This window comes from Lissotriton vulgaris, chromosome 7 (assembly GCF_964263255.1).
Source record: "Lissotriton vulgaris chromosome 7, aLisVul1.2, whole genome shotgun sequence".
In the NCBI taxonomy this organism is placed as follows: domain Eukaryota; kingdom Metazoa; phylum Chordata; class Amphibia; order Caudata; family Salamandridae; genus Lissotriton; species Lissotriton vulgaris.
The window spans coordinates 1288234459-1288256837 of record NC_141695.1 but is presented as its reverse complement, the minus strand read 5'-3'; the positions used below and the strand labels follow the sequence as shown (position 1 = coordinate 1288256837).

Sequence of the window (22379 nt, the reverse complement as noted above, 5' to 3'; positions counted from 1 at the left end):
CCAAGGGCATGCCGAGCAGATCACAATGTACCAAGGACATAACAAAACCCTGTAAATAAACACCAAGATTTAGCCTGGCTGCCGTCCCCATGGTTTTCATCAATTCAAAAATATAGCTGGTAATTTGCTTAGAGTAAACCGAAAATCAGAGAAATGATGGTAAGCAGTTTCACAACTGCTAATAAATTTAAAGAAATCATCTAAGTACCTTTTTAATATACTATCAAATAGTAGACATACTTCAATTGAAGTTACTGTGATCTGGCTCTTCTTTTAATAAGTGCAAAATATCATCAAGAATTTATCTTGAGAGATATTTCCTGAAGCTAGACTACTAATCTCTGCCTATCCATTAGCATTAAATGTGAACCACTCTTCAGATTTGCATGTAAATGAGGCTGAATGTGAATGATGCAATATGCAAATGAGCATTGATCCTTGTGTGAGAGAGACTAACATTTTCAATCAAAGTGTTGCTTTTTTGGTCTATTTTGCATCATGTTTTTATGGCTACAGTGACAGTAGTGCTGCAAACGATATGAATCAAATTCCTGTCATGCTCACCCTATGAGTGTGAGTAACTTGAAAACTAACATATATATACTGCACTGATGAGTTTGAGCATTAGAGCAGAGGAAGCTCAACATAGAGGTCACTGGCTGAGTGCATTTGTTACTCCCTCACCTTTGGAAAGGTCTGAGACAAGAGCTAGTCACCTTCCTAGCAGGGATCTCCTGAACAAGGAGAACAAGCAACCAGAAACATGTGGCTGGCAGCTGCTGCAAAAGAGGTTGTGCTGGGCCAAGTTTCGGATTCCCAGTCAGCTGATGCTGTTCTTCTGGTATTGAAAGTGGCTTGTGGTTGGCTTGGCTGAGTGCAATGGTTGAGATGAGACAATGTCTCATTACCCAATTCAGACTACTCTTCATCTGCTCATATTTTTTCCTAAATTGAATATGCATCACACACTATACTGTAAGTGCTAAGAAAAAACGACTAACAGTGCTTTTCTTCCAGTACTACTTTGTTGTCATCAAACAGAAGCACTGAATAAATCTCATATCATAATGATCTCAACAGCATGCTTTTGTAGCTTTTTCCAGGATATATTCTTCACCAAAATTCAGACAATGTTCCACTCACTTCATCAATGCACTGGACATTGATTGTGTATCCATCCTGTAATACACAGCATATACGTCAATTTCAAACACTGTCAATGCAGAGATCAATCAAAATACTACAGAACATATGTTTAGTGTGCCTGAAATGTACTGTGTCAATCATAATAAAGTCTTTCTTTCAACCTTTTTTTCTGAGTCGCATCCAAACTAAAAGGAACTTTTTCACAAAACTGAACATTTGGCAACAATTCAGACAATCGCCCTCCATTTTAGGACATGTTTGCTTATTGACCATGTGCAATAACGCACTATAAACTGAATTTTGTACGTTTAAAACATCTATTTTTCCCTTTCTACAAAAAATGCTAAATTCTGTTTCAATTGTCTATTAGTATTTCAAACATATTTCCTGGCATTCACTTCTAAATTCTTGACATCAGGGACTATTCAGACAACAGTTTCCATCTCTATTAGGCATGAGACTTAACATGTGTAGTATTTTCTCCAACTTTAAAAGATGAGCTCCCCATTATTTATTTCATAAGATTTGGTATAGCCGGTCAGCCACTAACTTCTTTAACAACTCAGAACTGTACATAAGAACATATCCAGCCAATTATCAAAGTATCCTGGAGACTGTCAAGTCATGGACCAAAAACCACGTCTGAAGAAAGGTAAGCAGTGAGAGCATCAATGGCACAATGCAACTGGATATGGAGGGTATCAGGTTCACAATATATACAGTTTGGAATATGGAGCTAGGATGCAGCAATAAAAGGCTTCAAATATCAAAGAGTTGGACGATTTTATGGGGCAAGTAGAAGTCCTAAGTGAGAAAGGATTTAGAATGTCTGTATTTTCATGTTTTACAGCATTTGTAATGCAAATCTCAAAGGAATAGATATTCACCTCAGAGCAGTATCCAAAGCACAACGGAAGAAGAGACCAATGCAGAAAACTGGCAAACGTCCAGGAGGACAGTGACGAATAATAGTCCAAAAGAGAATTAAGAAGTTCTCCGTGAATAGCAGCTCAAGTAGGAAGTTTACAAGCAGGTCAAAAAAATATAGTCATGGAGGGGCAGGAAAAGCTCTAACTAATGGAGATTTGGTGGCATTAGGAATGTTGAATATAAACATAAGCAAAGTTAAATCTTTAGTTGCATTAATTGGAGCTGGAATGAAATAAAAATGAATGACAGCAGGTGGTGATTCTCCTGAGTCTGACGATGTGCGATTAATTGAGAATAGAATCTCTATACCAGGGCAGCATTTCTACTGAGTCTTAATTCGTCGGGTGGAGATGGGAAGTCACTGTAATTAGAGAAGAAGAAGTAATGGGAAGCTAAACAGATCTTTGAATGAACCTATTTTTAAGGCGTCTAGGACAGAGCTGAAGAGTACTTTAATTGAAAGGTCAATGCTCATGCATGTGGAATTCTTCTGACAGTTTACAGTGCTGTGGAGGGTAGTTAAATGGCCATCTGCCTACTTGTCAACTTCTGAGTCTTCCGTGATTTAGCCTGAGCAGAAGACATTGCTGCACTGATGCTCACTCCCGCTCTAGTCTATAAAAGCACTGCGGTCATGACCCCCTAAAGAACCAAGGGCATGCCGAGCAGATCACAATGTACCAAGGACATAACATTACCCTGTAAAGAAACACCAAGATTTAGCCTGGCTGCCGTCCCCATGGTTTTCATCAATTCAAAAATATAGCTGGTAATTTGCTTAGAGTAAACAGAAAATCAGAGAAATGATGGTAAGCAGTTTCACAACTGCTAACAAATTTAAAGAAATCATCTAAGTACCTTTTTAATAAACTATCAAATAGTAGACATACTTCAATTGAAGTTACTGTGATCTGGCTCTTCTTTTAATAAGTGCCAAATATCATCAAGAATTTATCTTGAGAGATATTTCCTGAAGCTAGAGTACTAATCTTCCTATCCATTAGCATTAAATGTGAACCACTCTTCAGATTTGCATGTAAATGAGGCTGAATGTGAATGATGCAATATGCAAATGAGCATTGATCCTTGTGTGAGAGAGACTAACATTTTCAATCAAAGTGTTGCTTTTTTGTGCTATTTTGCATCATGTTTTTATGGCTACAGTGACAGTAGTGCTGCAAACGAGATGAATCAAATTCCTGTCATGCTCACCCTATGAGTGTGAGTAAATGGAAAACTAACATGTATATACTGCACTGATGAGTTTGAGCATTAGAGCAGAGGAAGCTCAACATAGAGGTCACTGGCTGAGTGCATTTGTTACTCCCTCACCTTTGGAAAGGTCTGAGACAAGAGCTAGTCGACTTCCTAGCAGGGATCTCCTGAGCAAGGAGAACAAGCAACCAGAAACCTGTGGCTGGCAGCTGCTGCAAAAGAGGTTGTGCTGGGCCAAGTTTCTGATTCCCAGTCAGCTGATGCTGTTCTCCTGGTATGGAAAGTGGATTGTGGTTGGCTTGGCTGAGTGCAATGGTTGAGATGAGACAATGTCTCATTACCCAATTCAGACTACTCTTCATCTGCTCATATTTTTTCCTAAATTGAATATGCATCACACACTATACTGTAAATGCTAAGAAAAAACGACTAACAGTGCTTTTCTTCCAGTACTACTTTGTTGTCATCAAACAGAAACACTGAATAAATCTCATATCATAATGATCTCAACAGCATGCTTTTGTAGCTTTTTCCAGGATATATTCTTCACCAAAATTCAGACAATGTTCCACTCACTTCATCAATGCACTGGACATTGATTGTGTATCCATCCTGTAATACACAGCATATACGTCAATTTCAAACACTGTCAATGCAGAGCTCAATCAAAATACTACAGAACATATGTTTAGTGTGCCTGAAATGTACTGTGTCAATCATAATAAAGTCTTTCTTTCAACCTTTTTTTCTGAGTCGCATCCAAAATAAAAGGAACTTTTTCACAAAACTGAACATTTGGCAACAATTCAGACAATCACCCTCCATTTTAGGACATGTTTGCTTATTGACCATGTGCAATAACGCACTATAAACTGAATTTTGTAAGTTTAAAACATCTATTTTTCCCTTTCTACAAAAAATGCTAAATTCTGTTTCAATTTTCTATTAGTATTTCAAACATATTTCCTGGTATTCACTTCTAAATTCTTGACATCAGGGACTATTCAGACAACAGTTTCCACCTCTATTAGGCATGAGACTTAACATGTGTAGTATTTTCTCCAACTTTCAAGATGAGCTCCCCATTATTTATTTCATAAGATTTGGTATAGCCGGTCAGCCACTAACTTCTTTAACAACTCAGAACTGTACATAAAAACATATCCAGCCAATTATCAAAGTATCCTGGACACTGTCAAGTCATGGACCAAAAACCACGTCTGAAGAAAGGTAAGCAGTGAGAGCATCAATGGCACAATGCAACTGGATATGGATGGTATCAGGTTCACAATATATACAGTTTGGAATATGGAGCTAGGGTGCAGCAATAAAAGGCTTCAAATATCAAAGAGTTGGAAGATTTTATGGGGCAAGTAGAAGTCCTAAGTGAGAAAAGATTTAGAATGTCTGTATTTTCACGTTTTACAGCATTTGTAATGCAAATCTCAAAGGAATAGATATTCACCTCAGAGCAGTATCCAAAGCACAACGGAAGAAGAGACCAATGCAGAAAACTGGCAAACGTCCAGGAGGACAGTGACGAATAATAGTCCAAAAGAGAATTAAGAAGTTCTCCGTGAATAGCAGCTAAAGGAGGAATTTTACAAGCAGGTCAAAAAAATATAGTCATGGAGGGGCAGGAAAAGCTCTAACTAATGGAGATTTGGTGGCATTAGGAATGTTGAATATAAACATAAGCAAAGTTAAAACTTTAGTTGCATTAATTGGAGCTGGAATGAAATAAAAATGAATGACAGCAGGTGGTGATTCTCCTGAGTCTCACGATGTGCGATTAATTGAGAATAGAATCTCTATACCAGGGCAGCATTTCTACTGAGTCTTAATTCGTCGGGTGGAGATGGAAAGGCACCATAATTAGAGAAGAAGAAGTAATGGGAAGCTAAACAGATCTTTGAATGAACCTATTTTTAAGGCGTCTAGGACAGAGCTGAAGAGTACTTTAATTGAAAGGTCAATGCTCATGCATGTGGAATTCTTCTGACAGTTTACAGTGCTGTGGAGGGTAGTTAAATGGCCATCTGCCTACTTGTCAACTTCTGAGTCTTCCGTGATTTAGCCTGAGCAGAAGACATTGCTGCACTGATGCCCCACTCCCGCTCTAGTCTATAAAAGCACTGCGGTCATGACCCCCTAAAGAACCAAGGGCATGCCGAGCAGATCACAATGTACCAAGGACATAACATTACCCTGTAAAGAAACACCAAGATTTAGCCAGGCTGCCGTCCCCATGGTTTTCATCAATTCAAAAATATAGCTGGTAATTTGCTTAGAGTAAACAGAAAACCAGAGAAATTATGGTAAGCAGTTTCACAACTGCTAACAAATTTAAAGAAATCATCCAAGTACCTTTTTAATATACTATCAAATAGTAGACATACTTCAATTGAAGTTACTGTGATCTGGCTCTTCTTTTAATAAGTGCAAAATATCATCAATAATTTATCTTGAGAGATATTTCCTGAAGCTAGACTACTAATCTCTGCCTATCCATTAGCATTAAATGTGAACCACTCTTCAGATTTGTATGTAAATGAGGCTGAATGTGAATGATGCAATATGCAAATGAGCATTGATCCTTGTGTGAGAGAGACTAACATTTTCAATCAAAGTGTTGCTTTTTTGTGCTATTTTGCATCATGTTTTTATGGCTACAGTGACAGTAGTGCTGCAAACGAGATGAATCAAATTCCCGTCATGCTCACCCTATGAGTGTGAGTAACTTGAAAACTAACATATATATACTGCACTGATGAGTTTAAGCATTAGAGCAGAGGAAGCTCAACATAGAGGTCACTGGCTGAGTGCATTTGTTACTCCCTCACCTTTGGAAAGGTCTGAGACAAGAGCTAGTCCCCTTCCTAACAGGGATCTCCTGAGCAAGGAGAACAAACAACCAGAAACCTGTGGCTGGCAGCTGCTGCAAAAGAGGTTGTGCTGGGCCAAGTTTCTGATTCCCAGTCAGCTGATGCTGTTCTCCTGGTATTGAAAGTGGCTTGTGGTTGGCTTGGCTGAGTGCAATGGTTGAGATGAGACAATGTCTCATTACCCAATTCAGACTACTCTTCATCTGCTCATATTTTTTCCTAAATTGAATATGCATTACACACTATACTGTAAGTGCTGAGAAAAAATGACTAACAGTGCTTTTCTTCCAGTACTACTTTGTTGTCATCAAACAGAAACACTGAATAGATCTCATATCATAATGATCTCAACAGCATGCTTTCGTAGCTTTTTCCAAGATATATTCTTCACCAAAATTCAGACAATTTTCCACTCACTTCATCAATGCACTGGACATTGATTGTGTATCCATCCTGTAATACACAGCATATACGTCAATTTCAAACACTGTCAATGCAGATATCACTCAAAATACTACAGAACACATGTTTAGTGTGCCTGAAATGTACTGTGTCAATCATAATAAAGTCTTTCTTTCAACCTTTTTTTCTGAGTTGCATCCAAAATAAAAGAAACTTTTTCAGAAAACTGAACATTTGGCAACAATTCAGACAATCGCCCTCCATTTTAGGACATGTTTGCTTATTGACCATGTGCAATAACGCACTATAAACTGAATTTTGTAAGTTTAAAACATCTATTTTTCCCTTTCTACAAAAAATGCTAAATTCTGTTTCAATTGTCTATTAGTATTTCAAACATATTTCCTGGCATTCACTTCTAAATTCTTGACATCAGGGACTATTCAGACAACAGTTTCCACCTCTATTAGGCATGAGACTTAACATGTGTAGTATTTTCTCCAACTTTCAAGATGAGCTCCCCATTATTTATTTCATAAGATTTGGTATAGCCGGTCAGCCACTAACTTCTTTAAGAACTCAAAACTGTACATAAGAACATATCCAGCCAATTATCAAAGTATCCTGGAGACTGTCAAGTCATGGACTAACAACCACGTCTGAAGAAAGGTAAGCAGTGAGAGCATCAATGGCACAATGCAACTGGATATGGAGGGTATCAGGTTCACAATATATACAGTTTGGAATATGGAGCTAGGATGCAGCAATAAAAGGCTTCAAATATCAAAGAGTTGGAAGATTTTATGGGGCAAGTAGAAGTCCTAAGTGAGAAAGTATTTAGAATGTCTGTATTTTCATGTTTTACAGCATTTGTAATGCAAATCTCAAAGGAATAGATATTCACCTCAGAGTAGTATCCAAAGCACAATGGAAGAAGAGACCAATGCAGAAAACTGGCAAACGTCCAGGAGGACAGTGACGAATAATAGTCCAAAAGAGAATTAAGAAATTCTCCGTGAATAGCAGCTAAAGGAGGAATTTTACAAGCAGGTCAAAAAAATATAGTCATGGAGGGGCAGGAAAAGCTCTAACTAATGGAGATTTGGTGGCATTAGGAATGTTGAATATAAACATAAGCAAAGTTAATTCTTTAGTTGCATTAATTGGAGCTGGAATAAAATAAAAATGAATGACAGCAGGTGGTGATTCTCCTGAGTCTGACGATGTGCGATTAATTGAGAATAGAATCTCTATACCAGGGCAGCATTTCTACTGAGTCTTAATTTGTCGGGTGGAGATGGAAAGGCACCGTAATTAGAGAAGAAGAAGTAATGGGAGGCTAAACAGATCTTTGAATGAACCTATTTTTAAGGGGTCTAGGACAGAGCTGAAGTGTACTTTAATTGAAAGGTCAATGCTCATGCATGTGGAATTCTTCTGACAGTTTACAGTGCTGTGGAGGGTAGTTAAATGGCCATCTGCCTACTTGTCAACTTCTGAGTCTTCTGTGATTTAGCCTGAGCAGAAGACATTGCTGCACTGATGCCCCACTCCCGCTCTAGTCTATAAAAGCACTGCGGTCATGACCCCCTAAAGAACCAAGGGCATGCCGAGCAGATCACAATGTACCAAGGACATAACAAAACCCTGTAAATAAACACCAAGATTTAGCCTGGCTGCCGTCCCCATGGTTTTCATCAATTCAAGAATATAGCTGGTAATTTGCTTAGAGTAAACAGAAAATCAGAGAAATGATGGTAAGCAGTTTCACAACTGCTAACAAATTTAAAGAAATCATCCAAGTACCTTTTTAATATACTATCAAATAGTAGACATACTGCAATTGAAGTTACTGTGATCTGGCTCTTCTTTTAATAAGTGCAAAATATCATCAAGAATTTATCTTGAGAGATATTTCCTGAAGCTAGACTACTAATCTCTGCCTATCCATTAGCATTAAATGTGAACCACTCTTCAGATTTGCATGTAAATGAGGCTGAATGTGAATGATGCAATATGCAAATGAGCATTGATCCTTGTGTGAGAGAGACTAACATTTTCAATCAAAGTGTTGCTTTTTTGTGCTATTTTGCATCATGTTTTTATGGCTACAGTGACAGTAGTGCTGCAAACGAGATGAATCAAATTCCCGTCATGCTCACCCTATGAGTGTGAGTAACTTGAAAACTAACATATATATACTGCAATGATGAGTTTGAGCATTAGAGCAGAGGAAGCTCAACATAGAGGTCACTGGCTGAGTGCATTTGTTACTCCCTCACCTTTGGAAAGGTCTGAGACAAGAGCTAGTCACCTTCCTAGCAGGGATCTCCTGAGCAAGGAGAACAAGCAACCAGAAACCTGTGGCTGGCAGCTGCTGCAAAAGAGGATGTGCTGGGCCAAGTTTCTGATTCCCAGTCAGCTGATGCTGTTCTCCTGGTATTGAAAGTGGCTTGTGGTTGGCTTGGCTGAGTGCAATGGTTGAGATGAGACAATGTCTCATTACCCAATTCAGACTACTCTTCATCTGCTCATATTTTTTCCTAAATTGAATATGCATCACACACTATACTGTAAGTGCTAAGAAAAAATGACCAACAGTGCTTTTCTTCCAGTACTACTTTGTTGTCATCAAACAGAAACACTGAATAGATCTCATATCATAATGATCTCAACAGCATGCTTTCGTAGCTTTTTCCAGGATATATTCTTCACCAAAATTCAGACAATTTTCCACTCACTTCATCAATGCACTGGACATTGATTGTGTATCCATCCTGTAATACACAGCATATACGTCACTTTCAAACACTGTCAATGCAGAGATCAATCAAAATACTACAGAACATATGTTTAGTGTGCCTGAAATGTACTGTGTCAATCATAATACAGTCTTTCTTTCAACCTTTTTTTCTGAGTCGCATCCAAAATAAAAGGAACTTTTTCACAAAACTGAACATTTGGCAACAATTCAGACAATCGCCCTCCATTTTAACATGTTTGCTTATTTACCATGTGCAATAACGCACTATAAACAGAATTTTGTAAGTTTAAAACATCTTTTTTTCCCTTTCTACAAAAATTGCTAAATTCTGTTTCAATTGTCTATTAGTATTTCAAACATATTTCCTGGCATTCACTTCTAAATTCTTGACATCAGGGACTATTCAGACAACAGTTTCCACCTCTATTAGGCATGAGACTTAACATGTGTAGTATTTTCTCCAACTTTCAAGATGAGCTCCCCATTATTTATCTCATAAGATTTGGTAGAGCCGGTCAGCCACTAACTTCTTTAAAAACTCAGAACTGTACATAAGTACATATCCAGCCAATTATCAAAGTATCCTGCAGAGTGACAAGTCATGGACCAACAACCAGGTCTAAAGAAAGGTAAGCAGTGAGAGCATCAATGGCACAATGCAACTGGATATGGAGGGTATCAGGTTCACAATATATACAGTTTGGAATATGGAGCTAGGATGCAGCAATAACAGGCTTCAAATATCAAAGAGTTGGAAGATTTTATGAGGCAAGTAGAAGTCCTAAATGAGAAAGGATTTAGAATGTCTGTATTTTCATGTTTTACAGCATTTGTAATGCAAATCTCAAAGGAATAGATATTCACCTCAGAGCAGTATCCAAAGCACAACGGAAGAAGAGACCAATGCAGAAAACTGGAAAACGTCCAGGAGGACAGTGACGAATAATAGTCCAAAAGAGATTTAAGAAGTTCTCCGTGAATAGCAGCTAAAGGAGGAATTTTACAAGCAGGTCAAAAAAATATAGTCATGGAGGGGTAGGAAAAGCTCTAACTAATGGAGATTTGGTGGCATTAGGAATGTTGAATATAAACATAAGCAAAGTTAATTCTTTAGTTGCATTAATTGGAGCTGGAATGAAATAAAAATGAATGACAGCAGGTGGTGATTCTCCTGAGTCTGACGATGTGCGATTAATTGAGAATAGAATCTCTATACCAGGGCAGCATTTCTACTGAGTCTTAATTTGTCGGGTGGAGATGGAAAGGCACCGTAATTTGAGAAGAAGAAGTAATGGGAGGCTAAACAGATCTTTGAATGAACCTATTTTTAAGGGGTCTAGGACAGAGCTGAAGTGTACTTTAATTGAAAGGTCAATGCTCATGCATGTGGAATTCTTCTGACAGTTTACAGTGCTGTGGAGGGTAGTTAAATGGCCATCTGCCTACTTGTCAACTTCTGAGTCTTCCGTGATTTAGCCTGAGCAGAAGACATTGCTGCACTGATGCCCCACTCCCGCTCTAGTCTATAAAAGCACTGCGGTCATGACCCCCTAAAGAACCAAGGGCATGCCGAGCAGATCACAATGTACCAAGGACATAACAAAACCCTGGAAATAAACACCAAGATTTAGCCTGGCTGCCGTCCCCATGGTTTTCATCAATTCAAAAATCTAGCTGGTAATTTGCTTAGAGTAAACAGAAAATCAGAGAAATGATGGTAAGCAGTTTCACAACTGCTAACAAATTTAAAGAAATCATCCAAGTACCTTTTTAATATACTATCAAATAGTAGACATACTGCAATTGAAGTTACTGTGATCTGGCTCTTCTTTTAATAAGTGCAAAATATCATCAAGAATTTATCTTGAGAGATATTTCCTGAAGCTAGACTACTAATCTCTGCCTATCCATTAGCATTAAATGTGAACCTCTCTTCAGATTTGCATGTAAATGAGGCTGAATGTGAATGATGCAATATGCAAATGAGCATTGATCCTTGTGTGAGAGAGACTAACATTTTCAATCAAAGTGTTGCTTTTTTGTGCTATTTTGCATCATGTTTTTATGGCTACAGTGACAGTAGTGCTGCAAACGAGATGAATCAAATTCCCGTCATGCTCACCCTATGAGTGTGAGTAACTTGAAAACTAACATATATATACTGCAATGATGAGTTTGAGCATTAGAGCAGAGGAAGCTCAACATAGAGGTCACTGGCTGAGTGCATTTGTTACTCCCTCACCTTTGGAAAGGTCTGAGACAAGAGCAAGTCACCTTCCTAGCAGGGATCTCCTGAGCAAGGAGAACAAGCAACCAGAAACCTGTGGCTGGCAGCTGCTGCAAAAGAGGTTGTGCTGGGCCAAGTTTCTGATTCCCAGTCAGCTGATGCTGTTCTCCTGGTATTGAAAGTGGCTTGTGGTTGGCTTGGCTGAGTGCAATGGTTGAGATGAGACAATGTCTCATTACCCAATTCAGACTACTCTTCATCTGCTCATATTTTTTCCTAAATTGAATATGCATCACACACTATACTGTAAGTGCTAAGAAAAAATGACCAACGGTGCTTTTCTTCCAGTACTACTTTGTTGTCATCAAACAGAAACACTGAATAGATCTCATATCATAATGATCTCAACAGCATGCTTTCGTAGCTTTTTCCAGGATATATTCTTCACCAAAATTCAGACAATTTTCCACTCACTTCATCAATGCACTGGACATTGATTGTGTATCCATCCTGTAATACACAGCATATACGTCAATTTCAAACACTGTCAATGCAGAGATCAATCAAAATACTACAGAACATATGTTTAGTGTGCCTGAAATGTACTGTGTCAATCATAATAAAGTCTTTCTTTCAACCTTTTTTTCTGAGTCGCATCCAAAATAAAAGGAACTTTTTCACAAAACTGAACATTTGGCAACAATTCAGACAATTGCCCTCCATTTTAGGACATGTTTGCTTATTTACCATGTGCAATAACGCACTATAAACAGAATTTTGTAAGTTTAAAACATATTTTTTTCCCTTTCTACAAAAAATGCTAAATTCTGTTTCAATTGTCTATTAGTATTTCAAACATATTTCCTGGCATTCACTTCTAAATTCTTGACATCAGGGACTATTCAGACAACAGTTTCCACCTCTATTAGGCATGAGACTTAACATGTGTAGTATTTTCTCCAACTTTCAAGATGAGCTCCCCATTATTTATCTCATAAGATTTGGTATAGCCGGTCAGCCACTAACTTCTTTAAAAACTCAGAACTGTACATAAGTACATATCCAGCCAATTATCAAAGTATCCTGCAGAGTGACAAGTCATGGACCAACAACCAGGTCTAAAGAAAGGTAAGCAGTGAGAGCATCAATGGCACAATGCAACTGGATATGGAGGGTATCAGGTTCACAATATATACAGTTTGGAATATGGAGCTAGGATGCAGCAATAACAGGCTTCAAATATCAAAGAGTTGGAAGATTTTATGAGGCAAGTAGAAGTCTTAAATGAGAAAGGATTTAGAATGTCTGTATTTTCATGTTTTACAGCATTTGTAATGCAAATCTCAAAGGAATAGATATTCACCTCAGAGCAGTATCCAAAGCACAACGGAAGAAGAGACCAATGCAGAAAACTGGCAAACGTCCAGGAGGACAGTGACGAATAACAGTCCAAAAGAGAATTAAGAAGTTCTCCGTGAATAGCAGCTAAAGGAGGAATTTTACAAGCAGGTCAAAAAAATATAGTCATGGAGGGGCAGGAAAAGCTCTAACTAATGGAGATTTGGTGGCATTAGGAATTTTGAATATACACATAAGCAAAGTTAAATCTTTAGTTGCATTAATTGGAGCTGGAATGAAATAAAAATGAATGACAGCAGGTGGTGATTCTCCTGAGTCTGACGATGTGCGATTAATTGAGAATAGAATCTCTATACCAGGGCAGCATTTCTACTGAGTCTTAATTTGTCGGGTGGAGATGGAAAGGCACCGTAATTAGAGAAGAAGAAGTAATGGGAAGCTAAACAGATCTTTGAATGAACCTATTTTTAAGGCTTCTAGGACAGAGCTGAAGTTTACTTTAATTGAAAGGTCAATGCTCATGCATGTGGAATTCTTTTGACAGTTTACAGTGCTGTGGAGGGCAGTTAAATGGCCATTTGCCTACTTGTCAACTTCTGAGTCTTACGTGATTTAGCCTGAGCAGAAGACATTGCTGCACTGATGCCCCACTCCCGCTCTAGTCTATAAAAGCACTGTGGTCATGACCCCCTAAAGAACCAAGGGCATGCCGAGCAGATCACAATGTACCAAGGACATAACAAAACCCTGTAAATAAACACCAAGATTTAGCCTGGCTGCCGTCCCCATGGTTTTCATCAATTCAAAAATATAGCTGGTAATTTGCTTAGAGTAAACAGAAAATCAGAGAAATGATGGTAAGCAGTTTCACAACTGCTAATAAATTTAAAGAAATCATCCAAGTACCTTTTTAATATACTATCAAATAGTAGACATACTTCAATTGAAGTTACTGTGATCTGGCTCTTCTTTTAATAAGTGCAAAATATCATCAAGAATTTATCTTGAGAGATATTTCCTGAAGCTAGACTACTAATCTCTGCCTATCCATTAGCATTAAATGTGAACCACTCTTCAGATTTGCATGTAAATGAGGCTGAATGTGAATGATGCAATATGCAAATGAGCATTGATCCTTGTGTGAGAGAGACTAACATTTTCAATCAAAGTGTTGCTTTTTTGTGCTATTTTGCATCATGTTTTTATGGCTACAGTGACAGTAGTGCTGCAAACGAGATGAATCAAATTCCCGTCATGCTCACCCTATGAGTGTGAGTAACTTGAAAACTAACATATATATACTGCAATGATGAGTTTGAGCATTAGAGCAGAGGAAGCTCAACATAGAGGTCACTGGCTGAGTACATTTGTTACTCCCTCACCTTTGGAAAGGTCTGAGACAAGAGCTAGTCACCTTCCTAGCAGGGATCTCCTGAGCAAGGAGAACAAGCAACCAGAAACCTGTGGCTGGCAGCTGCTGCAAAAGAGGTTGTGCTGGGCCAAGTTTCTGATTCCCAGTCAGCTGATGCTGTTCTCCTGGTATTGAAAGTGGCTTGTGGTTGGCTTGGCTGAGTGCAATGGTTGAGATGAGACAATGCCTCATTACCCAATTCAGACTACTCTTCATCTGCTCATATTTTTTCCTAAATTGAATATGCATCACACACTATACTGTAAGTGCTAAGAAAAAATGACTAACAGTGCTTTTCCTCCAGTACTACTTTGTTGTCATCAAACAGAAACACTGAATAGATCTCATATCATAATGATCTCAACAGCATGCTTTCGTAGCTTTTTCCAGGATAAATTCTTCACCAAAATTCAGACAATTTTCCACTCACTTTATCAATGCACTGGACATTGATTGTGTATCCATCCTGTAATACACAGCATATACGTCAATTTCAAACACTGTCAATGCAGAGATCAATCAAAATACTACAGAACATATGTTTAGTGTGCCTGAAATGTACTGTGTCAATCATAATAAAGTCTTTCTTTCAACCTTTTTTTCTGAGTTGCATCCAAAATAAAAGGAACTTTTTCACAAAACTGAACATTTGGCAACAATTCAGACAATCGCCCTCCTTTTTAGGACATGTTTGCTTATTGACCATGTGCAATAACGCACTATAAACTGAATTTTGTAAGTTTAAACATCTATTTTTCCCTTTCTACAAATAATGCTAAATTCTGTTTCAATTGTCTATTAGTATTTCAAACAAATTTCCTGGCATTCACTTCTAAATTCTTGACATCAGGGACTATTCAGACAACAATTTCCACCTCTATTAGGCATGAGACTTAACATGTGTAGTATTTTCTCCAACTTTCAAGATGAGCTCCCCATTATTTATTTCATAAGATTTGTTATAGCTGGTCAGCCACTAACTTCTTTAAAAACTCAGAACTGTACATAAGTACATATACAGCCAATTATCAAAGTATCCTGGAGACTGTCAAGTCATGGACCAACAACCACGTCTGAAGAAAGGTAAGCAGTGAGAGCATCAATGGCACAATGCAACTGGATATGGAGGGTATCAGGTTCACAATATATACCGTTTGGAATATGGAGCTAGGATGCAGCAATAACAGCCTTCAAATAACAAAGAGTTGGAAGATTTTATGAGGCAAGTAGAAGTCCTAAATGAGAAAGGATTTAGAATGTCTGTATTTTCATGTTTTACAGCATTTGTAATGCAAATCTCAAAGGAATAGATATTCACCTCAGAGCAGTATCCAAAGCACAACGGAAGAAGAGACCAATGCAGAAAACTGGAAAACGTCCAGGAGGACAGTGACGAATAATAGTCCAAAAGAGATTTAAGAAGTTCTCCGTGAATAGCAGCTAAAGGAGGAATTTTACAAGCAGGTCAAAAAAATATAGTCATGGAGGGGTAGGAAAAGCTCTAACTAATGGAGATTTGGTGGCATTAGGAATGTTGAATATAAACATAAGCAAAGTTAATTCTTTCGTTGCATTAATTGGAGCTGGAATGAAATAAAAATGAATGACAGCAGGTGGTGATTCTCCTGAGTCTGACGATGTGCGATTAATTGAGAATAGAATCTCTATACCAGGGCAGCATTTCTACTGAGTCTTAATTTGTCGGGTGGAGATGGAAAGGCACCGTAATTAGAGAAGAAGAAGTAATGGGAGGCTAAACAGATCTTTGAATGAACCTATTTTTAAGGGGTCTAGGACAGAGCTGAAGTGTACTTTAATTGAAAGGTCAATGCTCATGCATGTGGAATTCTTCTGACAGTTTACAGTGCTGTGGAGGGTAGTTAAATGGCCATCTGCCTACTTGTCAACTTCTGAGTCTTCCGTGATTTAGCCTGAGCAGAAGACATTGCTGCACTGATGCCCCACTCCCGCTCTAGTCTATAAAAGCACTGCGGTCATGACCCCCTAAAGAACCAAGGGCATGCCGAGCAGATCACAATGTACCAAGGACATAACAAAACCCTGGAAATAAACACTAAGATTTAGCCTGGCTGCCGTCCCCATGGTTTTCATCAATTCAAAAATCTAGCTGGTAATTTGCTTAGAGTAAACAGAAAATCAGAGAAATGATGGTAAGCAGTTTCACAACTGCTAACAAATTTAAAGAAATCATCCAAGTACCTTTTTAATATACTATCAAATAGTAGACATACTGCAATTGAAGTTACTGTGATCTGGCTCTTCTTTTAATAAGTGCAAAATATCATCAAGAATTTATCTTGAGAGATATTTCCTGAAGCTAGACTACTAATCTCTGCCTATCCATTAGCATTAAATAAGAACCACTCTTCAGATTTGCATGTAAATGCGGCTGAATGTGAATGATGCAATATGCAAATGAGCATTGATCCTTTTGTGAGAGAGACTAACATTTTCAATCAAAGTGTTGCTTTTTTGTGCTATTTTGCATCATGTTTTTATGGCTACAGTGACAGTAGTGCTGCAAACGAGATGAATCAAATTCCCGTCATGCTCACCCTATGAGTGTGAGTAACTTGAAAACTAACATATATATACTGCAATGATGAGTTTGAGCATTAGAGCAGAGGAAGCTCAACATAGAGGTCACTGGCTGAGTGCATTTGTTACTCCCTCACCTTTGGAAAGGTCTGAGACAAGAGCTAGTCACCTTCCTAGCAGGGATCTCCTGAGCAAGGAGAACAAGCAACCAGAAACCTGTGGCTGGCAGCTGCTGCAAAAGAGGTTGTGCTGGGCCAAGTTTCTGATTCCCAGTCAGCTGATGCAGTTCTCCTGGTATTGAAAGTGGCTTGTGGTTGGCTTGGCTGAGTGCAATGGTTGAGATGAGACAATGTCTCATTACCCAATTCAGACTACTCTTCATCTGCTCATATTTTTTCCTAAATTGAATATGCATCACACACTATACTGTAAGTGCTAAGAAAAAATGACCAACAGTGCTTTTCTTCCAGTACCACTTTGTTGTCATCAAACAAAAACACTGAATAGATCTCATATCATAATGATCTCAACAGCATGCTTTCGTAGCTTTTTCCAGGATATATTCTTCACCAAAATTCAGACAATTTTCCACTCACTTCATCAATGCACTGGACATTGATTGTGTATCCATCCTGTAATACACAGCATATACGTCAATTTCAAACACTGTCAATGCAGAGATCAATCAAAATACTAGAGAACATATGTTTAGTGTGCCTGAAATGTACTGTGTCAATCATAATAAAGTCTTTCTTTCAACTTTTTTTTCTGAGTCGCATCCAAAATAAAAGGAACTTTTTCACAAAACTGAACATTTGGCAACAATTCAGACAATCGCCCTCCATTTTAGGACATGTTTGCTTATTGACCATGTGCAATAACGCACTATAAACTGAATTTTGTAAGTTTAAAACATCTATTTTTCCCTTTCTACAAAAAATGCTAAATTCTGTTTCAATTGTCTATTAGTATTTCAAACACATTTCCTGGCATTCACTTTTAAATTCTTGACATCAGGAACTATTCAGACAACAGTTTCCACCTCTATTAGGCATGAGACTTAACATGTGTAGTATTTTCTCCAACTTTCAAGATGAGCTCCCCATTATTTATCTCATAAGATTTGGTATAGCCGGTCAGCCACTAACTTCTTTAAAAACTCAGAACTGTACATAAGTACATATCCAGCCAATTATCAAAGTATCCTGCAGAGTGACAAGTCATGGACCAACAACCAGGTCTAAAGAAAGGTAAGCAGTGAGAGCATCAATGGCACAATGCAACTGGATATGGAGGGTATCAGGTTCACAATATATACAGTTTGGAATATGGAGCTAGAATGCAGCAATAACAGGCTTCAAATATCAAAGAGTTGGAAGATTTTATGAGGCAAGTAGAAGTCCTAAATGAGAAAGGATTTAGAATGTCTGTATTTTCATGTTTTACAGCATTTGTAATGCAAATCTCAAAGGAATAGATATTCACCTCAGAGCAGTATCCAAAGCACAACGGAAGAAGAGACCAATGCAGAAAACTGGCAAACGTCCAGGAGGACAGTGACGAATAATAGTCCAAAAGAGAATTAAGAAGTTCTCCGTGAATAGCAGCTAAAGGAGGAATTTTACAAGCAGGTCAAAAAAATATAGTCATGGAGGGGCAGGAAAAGCTCTAACTAATGGAGATTTGGTGGCATTAGGAATGCTGAATATAAACATAAGCAAAGTTAAATCTTTAGTTGCATTAATTGGAGCTGGAATGAAATAAAAATGAATGACAGCAGGTGGGGATTCTCCTGAGTCTGACGATGTGCGATTAATTGAGAATAGAATCTCTATACCAGGGCAGCATTTCTACTGAGTCTTAATTTGTCGGGTGGAGATGGAAAGGCACCGTAATTAGAGAAGAAGAAGTAATGGGAAACTAAACAGATCTTTGAATGAACCTATTTTTAAGGCGTCTAGGACAGAGCTGAAGTGTACTTTAATTGAAAGGTCAATGCTCATGCATGTGGAATTCTTCTGACAGTTTACAATGCTGTGGAAGGTAGTTAATTGGCCATCTGCCTACTTGTCAACTTCTGAGTCTTCCGTGATTTAGCCTGAGCAGAAGACATTGCTGCACTGATGCCCCACTCCCGCTCTAGTCTATAAAAGCACTGCGGTCATGACCCCCTAAAGAACCAAGGGCATGCCGAGCAGATCACAATGTACCATGGACAGAACATTACCCTGTAAAGAAACACCAAGATTTAGCCTGGCTGCCGTCCCCATGGTTTTCATCAATTAAAAAATATAGCTGGTAATTTGCTTAGAGTAAACAGAAAATCAGAGAAATGATGGTAAGCAGTTTCACAACTGCTTACAAATTAAAAGAAATCATCTAAGTACCTTTTTAATATACTATCAAATAGTAGACATACTTCAATTGAAGTTACAGTGATCTGGCTCTTCTTTTAATAAGTGCCAAATATCATCAAGAATTTATCTTGAGAGATATTTCCTGAAGCTAGACTACTAATCTCTACCCATCCATTAGCATTAAATGTGAACCACTCTTCAGATTTGCATGTAAATGAGGCTGAATGTGAATGATGCAATATGCAAATGAGCATTGATCCTTGTGTGAGAGAGACTAACATTTTCAATCAAAGTGTTGCTTTTTTGTGCTATTTTGCATCATGTTTTTATGGCTACAGTGACAGTAGTGCTGCAAACGAGATGAATCAAATTCCTGTCATGCTCACCCTATGAGTGTGAGTAACTTGAAAACTAACATATATATACTGCACTGATGAGTTTGAGCATTAGAGCAGAGGAAGCTCAACATAGAGGTCACTGGCTGAGTGCATTTGATACTCCCTCACCTTTGGAAAGGTCTGAGACAAGAGCTAGTCACCTTCCTAGTAGGGATCTCCTGAGCAAGGAGAACAAGAAACCTGTGGCTGGCAGCTGCTGCAAAAGAGGTTGTGCTGGGCCAAGTTTCTGATTCCCAGTCAGCTGGTGCTGTTCTCCTGGTATTGAAAGTGGCTTGTGGTTGGCTTGGCTGAGTGCATTGGTTGAGATGAGACAATGTCTCATTACCCAATTCAGACTACTCTTCATCTGCTCATATTTTTTCCTAAATTGAATATGCATCACACACTATACTGTAAGTGCTAAGAAAAAATGACTAACAGTGCTTTTCTTCCAGTACTACTTTGTTGTCATCAAACAGAAACACTGAATAGATCTCATATCATAATGATCTCAACAGCATGCTTTCGTAGCTTTTTCCAAGATATATTCTTCACCAAAATTCAGACAATTTTCCAATCACTTCATCAATGCACTGGACATTGATTGTGTATCCATACTGTAATACACAGCATATACGTCAATTTCAAACACTGTCAATGCAGATATAAATCAAAATACTACAGAACACATGTTTAGTGTGCCTGAAATGTACTGTGTCAATCATAATAAAGTCTTTCTTTCAACATTTTTTTCTGAGTTGCATCCAAAATAAAAGGAACTTTTTCACAAAACTGAACATTTGGCAACAATTCAGACAATCGCCCTCCATTTTAGGACATGTTTGCTTATTGACCATGTGCAATAACGCACTATAAACTGAATTTTGTAAGTTTTAAACATCTATTTTTCCCTTTCTACAAAAAATGCTAAATTCTGTTTCAATTGTCTATTAGTATTTCAAACATATTTCCTGGCATTCACTTCTAAATTCTTGACATCAGGGACTATTCAGACAACAGTTTCCACCTCTATTAGGCATGAGACTTAACATGTGTAGTATTTTCTCCAACTTTCAAGATGAGCTCCCCATTATTTATCTCATAAGATTTGGTATAGCCGGTCAGCCACTAACTTCTTTAACAACTCAGAACTGTACATAAGAACATATCCAGCCAATTATCAAAGTATCCTGGAGACTGTCAAGTCATGGACCAACAACCACGTCTGAAGAGAGGTAAGCAGTGAGAGCATCAATGGCACAATGCAACTGGATATGGAGGGTATCAGGTTCACAATATATACAGTTTGGAATATGGAGCTAGGATGCAGCAATAAAAGGCTTCAAATATCAAAGAGTTGGAAGATTTTATGGGGCAAGTAGAAGTCCTAAATGAGAAATGATTTAGATTGTCTGTATTTTCATGTTTTACAGCATTTGTAATGCAAATCTCAAAGGAATAGATATTCACCTCAGAGTAGTATCCAAAGCACAACGGAAGAAGAGACCAATGCAGAAAACTGGCAAATGTCCAGGAGGACAGTGACGAATAATAGTCCAAAAGAGAATTAAGAAGTTCTCAGTGAATAGCAGCTAAAGGAGGAATTTTACAAGCAGGTCAAACAAATATAGGCATGGAGGGGCAGGAAAAGCTCTAACTAATGGAGATTTGGTGGCATTAGGAATGTTGAATATAAACATAAGCAAAGTTAAATCTTTAGTTGCGTTAATTGGAGCTGGAATGAAATAAAAATGAATGACAGCAGGTGGTGATTCTCCTGAGTCTAACGATGTGCGAATAATTGAGAATAGAATCTCTGAACCAGGGCAGCATTTCTACTGAGTCTTAATTTGTCGGGTGGAGATGGAAAGGCATCCTAATTAGAGAAGAAGAAGTAATGGGAAGCTAAACAGATCTTTGAATGAACCTATTTTTAAGGTGTCCAGGACAGAGCTGAAGTGTACTTTAATTGAAAGGTAAAAGTTCATGCATGTGGAATTCTTCTGACAGTTTACAGTGCTGTGGAGTGCAGTTAAATGGCCATCTGCCTACTTGTCAACTTCTGAGTCTTCAGTGATTTAGCCTGAGCAGAAGACATTGCTGCACTGATGCCCCACTCCCGCTCTAGTCTACAAAAGCACTGCGGTCATGACCCCCTGAAGAACGCAAGGGCACGCTGTGCAGATCACAATGTACCAAGGACATAACATTACCCTGTAAAGAAACACCAAGATTTAGCCTGGATGCCTTTCCCATTGTTTTCATCAATTCAAAAATATGGCTGGTAATTTACTTAGAGTAAACAGAAAATCAGAGAAATGATGGTAAGCAGTTTCACAACTGCTAACAAATTTAAAGAAATCACCTAAGTACCTTTTTAATATACTATCAAATAGTAGACATACTTCAATTGAAGTTACTGTGATCTGGCTCTTCTTTTAATAAGTGCCAAATATCATCAAGAATTTATCTTAAGAGATATTTCCTGAAGCTAGACTACTAATCACTGCCTATCCATTAGCATTAAATATGAACCACTCTTCAGTTTTGCATGTAAATGAGGCTGACTGTGAATGATGCAATATGCAAATGAGCATTGATCCTTGTGTGAGAGAGACTAAAATTTTCAATCAAAGTGTTGCTTTTTTGTGCTATTTTGCTTCATGTTTTTATGGCTACAGTGACAGTAGTGCTGCAAATGAGATGAATCAAATTCCCGTCATGCTCACCCAATGAGTGTGAGTAAC

The 22379-nt window shown here is 38.1% G+C and overlaps 8 non-coding genes across 8 annotated transcripts; all 8 read left to right on the top strand.

Annotated features, from left to right (window-relative positions):
- The first annotated feature begins 628 nt into the window (after positions 1–628).
- Positions 629–934, top strand: LOC147703480 (Nuclear RNase P). Its single transcript, XR_015298546.1, has one exon.
- A 2418-nt stretch (positions 935–3352) lies between these two features.
- Positions 3353–3658, top strand: LOC147703479 (Nuclear RNase P). Its single transcript, XR_015298580.1, has one exon.
- Positions 3659–6078: 2420 nt separating this feature from the next.
- Positions 6079–6384, top strand: LOC147703478 (Nuclear RNase P). The gene has a single exon (XR_015298577.1).
- A 2420-nt stretch (positions 6385–8804) lies between these two features.
- Positions 8805–9110, top strand: LOC147703477 (Nuclear RNase P). Its single transcript, XR_015298547.1, has one exon.
- A 2418-nt stretch (positions 9111–11528) lies between these two features.
- LOC147703476 (Nuclear RNase P) lies at positions 11529–11834 on the top strand. Its single transcript, XR_015298570.1, has one exon.
- A 2420-nt stretch (positions 11835–14254) lies between these two features.
- LOC147703475 (Nuclear RNase P) lies at positions 14255–14560 on the top strand. The gene has a single exon (XR_015298551.1).
- A 2419-nt stretch (positions 14561–16979) lies between these two features.
- Positions 16980–17285, top strand: LOC147703474 (Nuclear RNase P). Its single transcript, XR_015298549.1, has one exon.
- Positions 17286–19705: 2420 nt separating this feature from the next.
- LOC147703473 (Nuclear RNase P) lies at positions 19706–20004 on the top strand. Its single transcript, XR_015298620.1, has one exon.
- The last annotated feature ends 2375 nt before the right edge of the window (positions 20005–22379 follow it).